Source organism: Bos grunniens, chromosome 26 (genome assembly GCF_055505025.1).
Source record: "Bos grunniens cultivar Pamir isolate PY7600 chromosome 26, Bosgru_T2T1.0, whole genome shotgun sequence".
Classification (NCBI taxonomy): Eukaryota; Metazoa; Chordata; class Mammalia; order Artiodactyla; family Bovidae; genus Bos; species Bos grunniens.
The window spans coordinates 42765915-42779475 of NC_141190.1; the positions used below are offsets into that span (position 1 = coordinate 42765915).

General features: G+C 43.4%; 1 long non-coding RNA gene across 1 annotated transcript in view; it reads left to right on the forward strand.

The window, feature by feature from the left end:
* Nucleotides 1-1279: 1279 nt before the first annotated feature.
* LOC147344483 (uncharacterized) overlaps nt 1280-13561 on the forward strand; it is a 66989-nt gene continuing 54707 nt past the window's right edge. The window contains exon 1 of the long non-coding RNA XR_015155437.1: nt 1280-1471. This is a non-coding gene — a long non-coding RNA (uncharacterized LOC147344483). The remainder of the gene's footprint in view (nt 1472-13561) is intronic.

The following is a 13561-nucleotide window of genomic DNA, read 5'->3' on the forward strand; positions in this document are numbered from 1 at the left end:
CATGTTGCTAAGAGACTAAGTGGGAAGCAAACATATCAATAAACCTAGAGGGTCTTCTGTAAGGCTTTTTATTAGAAATGAGCCCCTGGCAGGAGGCCTCTTGAGTTTCTGTACTCCCAGGACAAGGCCTGGGATGCTGCTTTGTGGAGAATTGCCTTCTGTCCTCCAAGGACCAGCTAGTCTCCCGCCATCTCCAGGAGACCTTTCCTAAGAACCAGAGACCATGGATCACTCTGTCCTCTGGCTTCCTATGGGGTATCAAAAGGGGGGCACCTAATAGTGCTTCTGTGCGCCCTGCACTCTGCTGGTGGCATCCGTGGGGCAACTACTTTTACAACAGCCCTTGGATACAGGCAGTCTTGTTACTCCCATTTTCCAGATGAGGACACTGAGGCTTAGTGAGGTTAAGTCAGTGGCTCAGTGTCAGATTGCTAGAAAGTCAGTATACGTGCTTCCTGGAGACACTGGTTCCCTGGCTGCCTGGTGTCTGTCCTGGGTGTTTCATGTCGACTCTACCTACTATTATGAGGTCGAGTCATTCACAGTTGCATTTTTCTCATATCTGGGCTAAAAATTAGGTTTCATTTTATTTCCGCCATTCTCCACTCCCTTCCCCTGCCGCCTCTTTCCATGCCTGGTACCCAGTCTGCAGATCAGTCGGTGTTAGGGAAGTGAATGATGCCAAGACCTAGGTGACTTGATTGTGTCCTTCTTTACACAAGTAGCCTGGTTGCCTTCCACACCAGGTGTGAACTTCTACCCCACCTCCCTGCGGTCCAGAGGCTGAGTGTGTGACCTGCTTCCGTGTGTTGAGACCTGGTTGGCACCTGCGCAGCAGCACCTGGTGAGTGACTTTTGTCTCCATGGGCATGTCCCACAGAGCCAGTGAGATGGAGAACCAGGTGCAAAGCAAGCATTTTGTCAGGGCAGGATGATGGCACGGGGAGAAGGTCAGCTGTGGGACCTTTGGGGAGCCCCTTTCTTTCCTGAACCTCCATTTGCACATCTGCAAACTGGAGCTAAAGACTCCTGCCCTGACTCCTTCCTGGACTTGTTGACAAGACTCAGCTGGGGTGTGTTATTCTCCGTGCATTTTGGAAACTTTAAAGTGCTTGACAGCCATCTAATTAAGGAGGAGGATAAACACAAATCCACCAGATGAATGGGCTTCCTGATGGTTGGAGGGGGGTGGTGAAGTCCCGTCCATGGGGAAATGGGCCCAGATGTCTCCTCTTTTGCCATCCCTAATGAGAAACAGCCCCATCCTTTGACAGAGCTAGAGTCATCAATCTATGGATTAAAACATAACGCCCAGCCAAACTTTCTTTATCCTTTCGGGCACATGGTGTATTTTCAATATGGCTCCACAGAGCCAGCCAGCAGCCCCTGCTTGACGGAATGATCTCTGTCGGGCTGGAAAAGACAGACACCCTAACTGTTTGACCAACAAATGTATAGAAAATAGTGGCCGGTAAGTAGCAATTACGTAATAATCTTATCCAAAGAAAATGTGGGCTCAAATTAAGATGATTTCACCAGGAAAACATTAAGGTATACAAAGAGTTCTTAATAAGTAGAAATAAATAGTGCAGGGTTTGCGCCGTGGTTATTTTCGATGGTTATCTGCTCTCGCTGTCGCTGCTCTGGCTACATTTTCCACGGGGCTCAGAGCGGCATTTTGCTCTACAAAAACAACTAGCTCCTTTCCAGCCAATGATTACTTGTAATTATGCTTTCCCCTGCTATTATTCTAATAGACCTGTCATGTTGCTTGAAGGACTCTGGCGTTTGGAATATACGACGGCTTTTACGGATGGACTGCTGGAACACTTAATATAGCTCTATTTTTGAATTATCAAGTTCTATCCTTTTGAAGTCTGTGTTAGTGGAACTCCTATTTATGAGATGTGCTGTGCTTAAAGGTTTGCTATTGATGAAGAGGTCCAACAGAGCCTTTATCGTAAGTACGGCAGCATTCTCCCTGAGAGATAAATAGCCGTGCTAAAAGGTATGTTGTGTACCTAGGCTGCAAATTACTAGCCAAGTACCTCATAACAGTGTACTTCAAAAATACCTTTATGCCTCTTGTTTGTTCTCTTTTCCATAGAGATGAATGGCATTTCTTAAAACCTAGAGGGGCAGAAGCATGCTGCTCATCATTGGTCAGCGACATGACTTGGGTTTGAGGAACGTGTTTGTTCTGGCATGGGGTGTCCGGGTATATGCCTTTGTATGGCTCACATCCTCTGTGTTTTGATCTTTCAAGAACTAGCTTTTCTTTTTGTGCCATGCTCAGTTATGTCCGACTCTTTGAGACCCTGTGGATTGTAGCCCGCCAGGCTCCTCTGTCCATGGGATTGTCCAGGCAAGAATACTGGAGTGGGTTGCCATGCCCTCCTCCAGGGGATCTTCCCGCCCCATCAGGGATCGAACTTGCATCTCTTGCATTTCCTGCACTGGCAGACAGATTCTTTCTTTAAGTTGCTCCAAGCAGTTTTTGGAGGGGTACAAGGGTTTATGAACAGGGCTGCCTGTTCTGGGGACTTCGGAAAACACTACTGAGGACGGACCAAGTGCCTCAGCTGGGATCGTCAGGTAGTGATAAGCGCAAAGAGTGGGCAGTGGGGTTCAGCTTCCAGCAGGCTGGGCAGGTGGGGATCTTAGAAGAGGGTGGCCTGATGGAGAAGGTGTCACCAGTAGCAGTTCCCAAAGGTCTGATGATGTGGGTAATTTGATGAGCACCAGCTGGGGTGAGAGTTTCCTTTAGCAGTTCAACCAGGTTGTTCTTTTGTGAACCCAACGTTGTAGGCATTTGCGGCAAACATAATCGGACAGTGCAGGCGCTTTCTTTGGCCTTGGGTTGCCACCACACTGAAAAGACATCGTGTGATTCACACACACAGAAATTTGTGGGGATGCGTGATCTGGCTGCCTCAGGGTGTCAGAAACGGACTCGGGATGCTCCAAGTTTCTAGCGAGCATCCCAAAGGCAGACAACGCTCCCTTGGCAGCTGACGTCAAACACACAGAAGCAGGACCACCGGGCAGCTTTTGACCATGTGGCAAGAATTTGCATCGATTCCCCACAGAAGGCAGGCTGCTGCTCCAGCATGTGCCTGATGTTTTTCTTTTGGAGCCTTCATGCATCAGAATCCTAACTATACAATGCCCGTCTAATTCTTCACCCATATATTTTACCATTACAGATAGCCTTCCCCTTAAGCTTGTCTATTTACTAGCTGATGTGACAGATGACAGTGACTCCAAGCCGTGTTAGATGGCATTTGTATGGCTCCGATGCCAGAAGCATTCTAAGCGCCGGTGTTGCATATTTATTGATCTCCATATTCCCAATAATCTGATGCCCGTCACATTTGACAACATTATGTGGAGAGGTCAGCTAGATGGGGCTAATGAAACTGTTTCCAAGATGGATGTTGTTTTCCACAACATTACCCTTGCAAATAGCTGTCAGTGGGGCCTTTCACTGTCGGGCCAGGCATTTGCGAACCTTTTTTTTTTTAAATAGTTGACGCTAACATTAAACAAAACCTGAAGCTATTAAATCTCAGTATTTATATACAATAGAAAACATAGACGCCCTGGCATCTTTCCAAATGAAAATCTTATTAACAGACATGGTGCTTGTGGCAAAGTCCTTAGCAATTGGAAACTGGCTTGGCTGTTTGAAATGTTTGACAGATTAACCTGAGATGATGTGAAGGACCGAATGGGAAATGGCTCAAGTCTGGAGGATTAAACCAGCAAATGGAAAGGCGTGCTGCAGACCAGAGGCACATGGTCATTTTGTGACTGCTTTTCCAAGGGTCCACACTGACGTGAACAACCAGCTCAAAATGTGCTCAGATTTAAAGATTTACAGGGAAAAATAAAGAATATAAAGTAGTATTTGCAAAGAGAATCCCATTTAATGAAATGCCAATGTGAATTAATGACACTGGAAATGCGTCGGAAGCAGTAATGAGGATATTAAAGACAGGTCTCCCCGCCGCCAAATCCAGAGCCCTTTAAAAGCCCTGCGATGGGACATTTACAGACTTTCCCACTGTCCTGAGGGTTCTTATGTTGGACAGTGATCTTGACGGCTCTTCTAAGGAATCCATCCTGGTTTAATTCCAGGTGAATATATCTTGGTTAAACATTCACTGAACAATTGTAAGCAGCCATGTGATTGATGTGCCAATGTGATTTTTGAGAAACTTGTTGCATGTCTCGGTGGGGCCACTGAGAATTTTGGGTTAAGAGAAGCATAGCCAATCTTTAGTTTGAAATGCATTATTTTACAAAGGTAGGTATATTTCATGGGTTTCTTCATGACAACGTTTCTCTCCTGGCTCTATTCCAGAGCAGACACAAATAAGAATATATAACAGAATTAATAGGACTTAGCTACTGACTCATCTGGAACATTCTGAACAATGAATTCATGTATTCAGTGCTAGCATTTAGGAACATTAATCCACCGTATTGCTTGCAGTCACAAAAATCAAAGAGCTTCTCAACTTGTTTATTTTGTAGGGTTGAAGGAAGGATGTGAGAGAAGAGATGATTAACTATTGTGCCTTTTCCTTGAGTGGGTCTCGGTACCTCTTTCCATCACACCCTTTTTTAGGTTATGCCTTTTATACTGCGTTGCATCAAGAGTTAGGAAAAAATGGACGATTTCAAGAGCAGTGAAGTTCATTGCTGGGTAGATGCTCCCGTTCCTTTTGGATGGAAAAGTTGTTTCTCCTTCATAACCCCTCCTCCACCCTCTTGGAATAAATATGCCATTAAGAGAGCATGTTCTCAGATAACGAATGAGCACCTACCCTATAGCGCAGGGAAATCTGTCCAGTGCTCTGTGGTGACCTAAATGGGAAGGAAATCCAAAAAAGAGGGGATACGTGTCTATTATAGCTAATTTATGTTGCTGTACAGTAGAAACTAAGACAACATTGTAAAGCCACTATACTCCAATAAAAATTAAGAGAGAGAGATTAAAATGTTAGGATAAAAGAGTGCATGTTCTTTCTTTGAGGAATACCTACAAATCACGGGGGAAACAAAGTCAGGTCACTGCAAAAGTTAGCTCTGAGTAAGGTAGAGGGTTACAACATGCTGATTACCATCTGAGAGACATGATTCTCACTAATGAAAAACACGGACAAAAAAGTCATATGTGAGAGATGTAAGTTAAAGCTACCCTAGGCAGCTTTAATTTAGGCATGAGCAAATTACATGAATGTAGTTGCTATAGTAACTAGTAGGTAATATGCTGTTTATGTTGCTATTGAGATATCTTGTACTTTACTGGAATAAGAAAAAAAAAAAAGATTTCCAGGAGCACACAGACATGACAAGAAGGGAATGTTTCTCATAACCATTTTATTTTTTCTATTTTGCTGTTTATTTAGGATGAAGTGGGCATCTGTGATTATAATACACAGCCCTTAGGTTGGTTTGTTGTTACTGGCGTTTTCCTCACTGAGATGCCCCTTTAAAAGCCCAGTCCTGGCGGAGTCTCTGAAAGCGCCCTGGCTGCTGTCTTGGATGCTGCTGGGGGAGGATTCTGTGGTTAGGAATGGCTGGCGATGAGATGTAGGCCAACATGGGTCAGATGAAGTTGAACTCAAAGGCCAAGAATGTTCGAGAATTCAGGGCCGGGCAGATGCTGCCAGAGGGTGTGGTATTACAGATTTAATGCTATGCTTTATGGGTATTTTGTAGTTAGTGCGATTTTTAAAAAGCATTTGAGGTCCTTTCTGGAGACAGTGACTATGTCTCGAAGGGGACTTGTGATAGATGAAATACAGTTGTCTCACATCTAAGGCTGCAGCTGACGGAGAGGCGGCAGAGAACACAGCAAAGGGTGCAAGTGCCACTCTGCTGCAGCGGGAAGCTGGCACACAGACCCCAGTGACTCAGGTCCCAGTTTGGATTTGGGGGTCTGGTCGCTGATGCCATGGCAATTCACCCAATAGTTGCTCTACCTGTCACTGCTGTATATCCTCACTTGCAAAACTGGTTTGGGCAAACTCAGATGCTTCCAGGCCATTCAGGCTCTCTGCGACCCTATGGGCTGAAGTGGGTTGCCATTTCCTCCTTCAGGAAGCTTTGTATTAAAAACAATTATTTAAGTTTACAGACCTTTCAAATTCTTAAAGCAGCATTGGTTTATATTAATTAAATTAATTTAACTGAAGAACTCATGTCGATTAGGGCCTTTTTCTCTGGGAATGGAATAGGGGATTCTTCAGAAGGGGAAATACAGAGGTCGAGTCCCACCAGCCCCAGATGACGGTGGTGATGGAAACAAGCCTGAACGCACCAAGGTGCCTCCATCTGCATCCTCTTCACTTCACACTCCCCTTAGCACAAATCTATGTGCAAGCTTCCCTCCAAAAGATGACACAGAATAGAAGAAGCATTGTCTTTGAAGCCAGGAACCCTATGTTCTCATCACGGTTCTGCTGTGTCCTAGGATTGGGGCCTAAGGGAAGTAATCCATGGTTATTTCTCACTTGTAAAATGCTCTTGACAATGGCTACCTGATCAGTGGGGACCCGATGAAGCTGGAACACTGACTGAGCTTCTGGCTATGACCTCCGTCTCTCAACAGCTGTTCCTTAACTGCACATCTGTTTTGTCCAGTCCCAGATGCAGGCAACTCATTTGCTTTCTCTGGCCTCAGTTTTCTCCTCTGCAAAATGGCATCATTGGCCCTGTCATCCTCAGAGATGCCCTGCTGGCCTCAGAGATGCCCTGCTGTTTCTTATACTCTGAGATTATATGGCATAAGCTTTTCCAGGTTCCTAAATGTCCTTTCCTTAAGAAATGTGTGCAAAGAGTCTTTTGATTCTTCATGGCTAAATGCAAATTCCTCTTCTCTTCCTGAGTTTGAAGAGCTGCTCAACTGAAAAGTCGGTTTGGCACGAAGCCTTGTGTATATTACAGGCATGGCTTTTGGGCTGGAAGGAACGGAAGACATCCATTTGAGCTTTTTGCCTTGAGGCTGATAATGTGTTTTAATTCCCATTTTACAAATGAAACGATTGAATTTTCAGGAGCTTAAGCACCAGTGCAAGGCCTCACCACCTTCAGTATTTTGGTAGCCTCTACCTGCTGTATGTTAATTTTCCCAAGGGAGTCACCAGAGGGGGGGCAGTTCCCAGGAAAATGTTGAAAGGTGGGAGAGCCAGTGCATGCATGCATCTTTACTCAGTTTCCATCAAAACAAACACTGCATGACAAGAGAAGCAGATGGTGGGCCAGGAACCCACAGGAGGTGGGAGCGGGGAGAAGGAGGAGTCCTGAGCTGTGGAAGAGCAGCATTTGGTCACCTGATTCATAATTCCCATCTGGCTCTGAAGCCCTCCGTACCGGAGACCTTCAACACTTCACCTGCACCATTGCCTCCAGATTGCAAAACTCATTAGACTGTGAAGTAAGCCGAGTAGGAATCAGTTTTTTGCCTAACCCCAGAAGTTCTTTGAAATAATATGTCAAAATGGTTATCTCGTCTGTTGCAGTTGGCTTGAAAATCTCAGAATTCCTATGGATATTTATGAGATTACCATGTACCATCTGGCTCCCTACATGCGAGTGTGTCTACACAGATGCCCGGATAATATATAGGGAGCCAAGCACATTTATTTTTACAGAGAGTAATTATTACAGTCTCTCCTTCCAGGAATGAGCCTTTTGTTTTATGTTTTCAGTGAGAACTTGTGAAATATTAAGATATTTTACTGCCTTAATGTTCTGAATTGTTTGCCTCTCCATATTGCAATCTAAAACTCATTAACAGTCGAACAATTTAATCAGAATGAATCAAGTTGTGAAATGGATACACGGGCAGTTCACGCAGCCATAAAGCATAGCTGAAACTTTTCTGAACAGCTTAATAAAACTTAGAAGGCAGCAGGAAATAAATGATTATCCTGGACAGTATCAGGGTAAACAGAACCTGGAGTCATGAACTTGGTAATTGTTCTTCCTCACTCAGCACATTTGCCAAGGCTTGGTCTTAATTCATGGGATGGACCAGTGAGTATAGGGAAATAAGTTGCCAGCCCATCTGTAAATTTTTTCTCTTAACATTAAGCATGAGCAAGGAAGCAAATTGAGGGTGGGTGAATAAGGGAGCTTCCTGGCAGTCCAGTGATTAGGACTCAGCACTTTCATTGCTAAGGCTTCGGGTTCAATCCTTAGTCAGAGAACTAAGATCCCGCAAGCTGCGTGTGTGACTATATATATATATATATATATAGTCCTTGGGGACATATGGAATATTTTATAGCAAATCCCGGATATCATGTCTTACCACTTAGAAATACTTTGGCTGACAAAAGCTTTTCCCTTCTTAATATAATCACTGTGCAAACAAAATTAGCAATAATTTCTTAATATGATCACCTATCCCTTCCATACTTAAATTTCCCTCAGTAACTGTTTGCAACCCTATAGACTGCAGCACACCAGGCTTCCCTGTCCATCACCAACTCCCAAAGCCTGCTCAAACTCATGTCCATCGAGTCGGTGATGCCATCCAAGCATCTCATCCTCCGTCATCCCCTTCTCCTCCTGCCTTCGATCTTTCCCAGAATCGGGGTCTTTTCTGATGAGTCAGTTCTTCGCATCAGGTTGCCAAAGTATTGGAGCTTCAGTTTCAGCATCAGTCCTTCCAGTGAATACTCAGAACTGATTTCCTTTAGGATTGACTGGTTGGATCTCCTTGCAGTTCAAGGGGCTCTTGAGTCCCAACACCACAGTTCCAAAGTATCAATTCTTTGGCGCTCAGCTTTCTTTGTGGTCCAACTCTCATATCCATACATGACGGCTGGAAAAACCATAGCTTTAACTAGATGGACCTAGTTGCCTCAAAAAATCTCTTTTTACCAAAGTTTTTTTGAATAAGTGGCCAAATAAAGTTTGCATGTCACACTGACATTTTGAAGAAAAGGTAAAATGCCCTATGGCCTGGACTTTGCTAGCTGCTTTTGCTAGGTGTCCTATAATTTGATATTTTATTCTCTGAAGTATTATAAACTTGTGTTTAAACTCAGTGACTATTTGAAATTCAGGACTTCTTGTACGATAACACTTCAGAGATGTTGGTGTGTACTGACTGGATCACCTCAAGAGATGCAGAGGTAGCTGGTATCCCGTGGTTTTATTGATACCAAGACTGATCAGAGTTCATATGGTAACAGCAACATCTCTCACCATTAAGTTTTCCAGAAAGCTTTTCATGTAAAATTTTTTTTCTGAAATTATAAAATACACATAAAACCTGTCATTTTAACCTTTTAACATCCCACCTTGACTTTTCACTATCTTTATTTTTAATTTATTTTTGGCTGTGCTGTGCAGCAATTAGAATCTTAGTTCTGTGACCAGGAATTGAACCTATGCCCCCTGCAGTGGAAGGACAGAGTCTTAACCACTGGACTACCAGGAAAGCCCTTAACTATTTTTAAGTGTATAGCTTTGTGGCACTAAGCAGATCCACAATGTTGTATAACCATCGCCATTACCTGTTTTCAGAAACTTTTCATCATTTGAAACTGAGACTATGTACTCATTAAACAGTAACCTCCCATGTCTCCCTCGTCCCCCTGCCCCCCACTGGCTCCTGACAGCCAGCATTCTCCTTTCTGTCTCTGTGAATTTCCCTCTTCTAGGTACCGCATGTACGTGACTGGCTTGTTTCCCTTAGCATAATGCCTCCTGTGTTGTAGCGTGTGTCGGAATTTCCTTCCTTTACACGGCTGAATACTATTCCATTGTACAGATGGAACGCATTCTGCCTAGCCATTCATCTATTCATGGACACTGGGCTTGCTTTTGGCCGTTGTGAATACTGCTGCGGTGAACATGGCTGACCTCACTTAATGCGTTTTGGGCTCACTGATATTTGTCTAGATCCACTACGGGCATGCCTCACTTTATTGTGCTTCACTTTGTTGCACTTTTCAGATGCTGCAAATTCACAAACTGAAGTTGGGCAATATTTGGTCACTTTGTAACACTGTGTCACATTTTGTTAATTCTCAGAATATTTTCAACTTTTTCAATATCATTATATTTGTTACGGTGATCTGTGATCTTTGGTGTCACAATTGCCATTTTTTTTTTGGATTTAAAGTACGTACATTGTTGTTTAGAGCTAACACAGTTGCACATTTAGTAGACTACAGTATAGTGTAAACATAACTTTTACTTGTGGTGGTAAACCAAAAAATTCATGTGACTCACTTTATTGCAATATTTGCTTTGCAGTGGTAGTTTGGAACTAAACTTGTAGTCTCTCGGAGATATGTCTATGTTTTATATGTTGGACAATGGTGATTTTCTAGTATTTTCTGTTTATGTACCAATTTTCAGAATAATGATTTAATGTATCAGTATCCCACAAAAGTGACCAGTGAAGTGTTTGGTTTTTATTTTTTCCTAAAGCCAACTTTTTTTTTTTTATAACTCCTCAAGTTAGTGCTTGTGTCCTTTGACAAAGCTCTAGTAGTCTTTTGCTACTTTTTTTATTTCTGGAACAACAAGGTGTCCCGGACTCATACATTTCCTATCTGAAGGGGGGAAAAAAATCTCCTTTTCTCTGTCGTACTCATGACTCTGCCCTCAATTCTTCACTTCTGGACAGCAAGTGTGTGCATTTTCCCACACCAAACAGTTCTCCAATTCTCTGTGGATACTGTCTGAGTGTCCTACAATTTAATTCAGTTCTGACACTACCTACCTGGAGATGGCATTAGGTCTCCCAGTCCCACAAGGCTGCCCCTCCCTTCTCCCACTTCAGACACCAACGGCCAGGCCAGCTTGTCACCTGTGCCTCTGACTGGCTATAAACTGGAGCCTGGAGGTTCTCCTCACCCTTCCTCATGTTCAGTGTTGACTAGAATGGCTTCCAGAACTCAGGGAAACCTTTATGTTTGTCTGTTGGTTGTAAAGGATGTAATTCAGAAACAGCCAGGTGAGAGAGAGGCACGAGGCAGAGCGTGGGGGAGGAGCATTAGCGTCCACGTCCTCTTGAGGCGGGCAGGCCACCCACCCCCGGTACCTCCATGTGCTTGCCACGCAAGGAACTCACCAAGTCCTGTACTTGAGGGATTTTCAGGGGCAGTTTCTTATGTAGGCACGATTGGCCATTGTTGGGGTGAAGCTGAAAGTCTCAACCCCAAATCACATGGTTGGTTCCTCTGGTGACAAACCTCTATCCTGTGGTTATCTGGGGAACTTTTAAAAAACACCTCATTAATACAAGTTCAGGTATGGTTGAAAGAAGTTTGTTAAGAATAACAAAAGATACTCTTTTCACCTTTATAATTCTTTTCACTTAGGACGTTCCAAGGCCTTTAGGAACTCTGTGCCAGGAATGAGGATGAGACAATATATATTTCTTATTATAAATCACATTATCACACCACTCGCTCTTCATGGATCACAGCCTTGTCATGTCAAAGGGGCTTGTGTAGCTCAGTGAAGCTGTGCAGGGCCACCCAAGACCGACAACGGGTCACAGTGAAGAATTCTGACAGAACATGATCCACTGGAGGAGGAAGTGGCAACCCAGTATTCTTGCCATGAGAACCCCATGGACAGTATGAAAAGGCAAAAAGGTATGACACCGGAAGATGAGCCCCCCCAGGTCAGAAGGTGTCCAATACGCTACTGGTGAAGAGCAGCTGTTAGCATACTAACAGCTTCAGAAAGAATGAAGTGGCTGGGCCAAAGTGGAAATGATGCTCAGTTGTGGATATGTCTGGTGGTGAAAGTAAAGTCTGATGCTGTAAAGAACAATATTGCTTAGAAATCTGGAACATTAGGTCCACGAATCAAGGTAAATTAGACATGGTCAAGCAGGAGACTGCAAGATTGAATATCAACATTTTAGGAATCAGGGAACTAAAATGGATGGGAATGGGCACATTTAATTCAGATGACCATTATATCTACTAATGTGGGCAAGAATCCTTTAGAAGAAATGGAGTAACCCTCATAGTCAACAAAAGAGTCCAAAATGCAGTACTTGGGTGTAATCTCAAAAATAACAAGATGATCTTGGTTCATTTCTGAGGTAAACCACTCAACCTCACAGCAATCCAAGTCTATGTCCCAACCACTGATGCCAAAGAAGCTAAACTCTTCTATGAAGTCCTACAAGACCTTCTAGAACTAATACCAAAAGAGATGTCCTTTGCATCATAGGGGATTGGAATGCAAAAGTAGGAAGTCAAGAGATACCTGGAGTAACAGTCAAGTTTGACCTTTGAATACAGAGTGAAGCAAGGCAAAGGCTAAGGGTTTTGTTAAGAGAACACACTGATCATATCAAACACCGTTTTCCAACAACACAAGAGACAACTCTACACATGGACATTACCAAATCGTCAATACCAAAATCAGATTGATTATATATATTCTTTGAAGCCAAAGATGGAGAAGCTCTATGACAGTCAATAAAAACAAGACCTGGAGCTGACTGTTGCTCAGATTATGAACTCCTTATTGCAAAATTCAGGCTTCAATTGAAGAAAGTAGGAAAACCACCAGGTCATTCAGTTATGACCTAAATCAAATCCCTCATGATTATACAGTGGAGGTGACAAATAGACTCGGGGGATTAGATCTGGTAGACAGAGTGCCTGAAGAGCTAAGAACATTGTACAGGAAGCAGTGACCAAGACCATTCCAAAGAAAAATAAATGCAAGAAGGCAAAGTGGTTGTCTCAGGAAGTTTTACAAATAGCTGAGGGAAAAAGAGAAGCAAAAGGCAGGGAAAAAGAGAAGCAAAAGGCAGGGAGAAAGATAAAGATATACCCAACTGAATGCAGAGTTACAAAGAATAGCCAGAAGAGATAAGAAAGCTTTCTTAAGTGAACACTGCAAAGAAATAGAGGAAAACAATAGAATGGGAAAGACTAGAGATCTCTTTAAGAAAACTGGAGATACCAAAGGAACATTTCATGCAAAGATGGGCACAATAAAGGACAAAAACAGCAAGGATCCAACAGAAGCAGAAGAAGTTAAGAAGAGGTGGCAAGAATACACGGAAGAACTATACAAGAATGGTCTTAATGACCCGGATAACTACAGTGGTGTGGTCACTCACCTAGAGCCAGACATCCTGGAATATGAAGTCAAGTGGGCCTTAGGAAGGATTCCTATGAACAAAACTAGTGGAGGTGGTGGAATTCCAGTTGAGCTATTTCAAATCCTGAAAGATGATGCTGTGGAAGTGCTACACTCAGTGTGTCAACAAATTTGGAAAACTCAGCAGTGGCCACAGGACTGGAAAAGGTCACTCTTCATTCCAATCTCAAAGAAGGATAATGCCAAAGAATGTTAAAACTACTGCACACTTGCACTCATTTCACATACTAGCAAGGTTATGCTCAAAATCCTTCAAGCTAGGCATCAGCAGTGTGTGCACTGAGAACGCCCAGATATACAAGCTGGATTTAGGAAAGGCAGAAGAAGCAGAGGTCAAATTACCACCCTTCATTGGACCATGGAGAAAGCAAGGGAGTTTCAGAAAAATGTC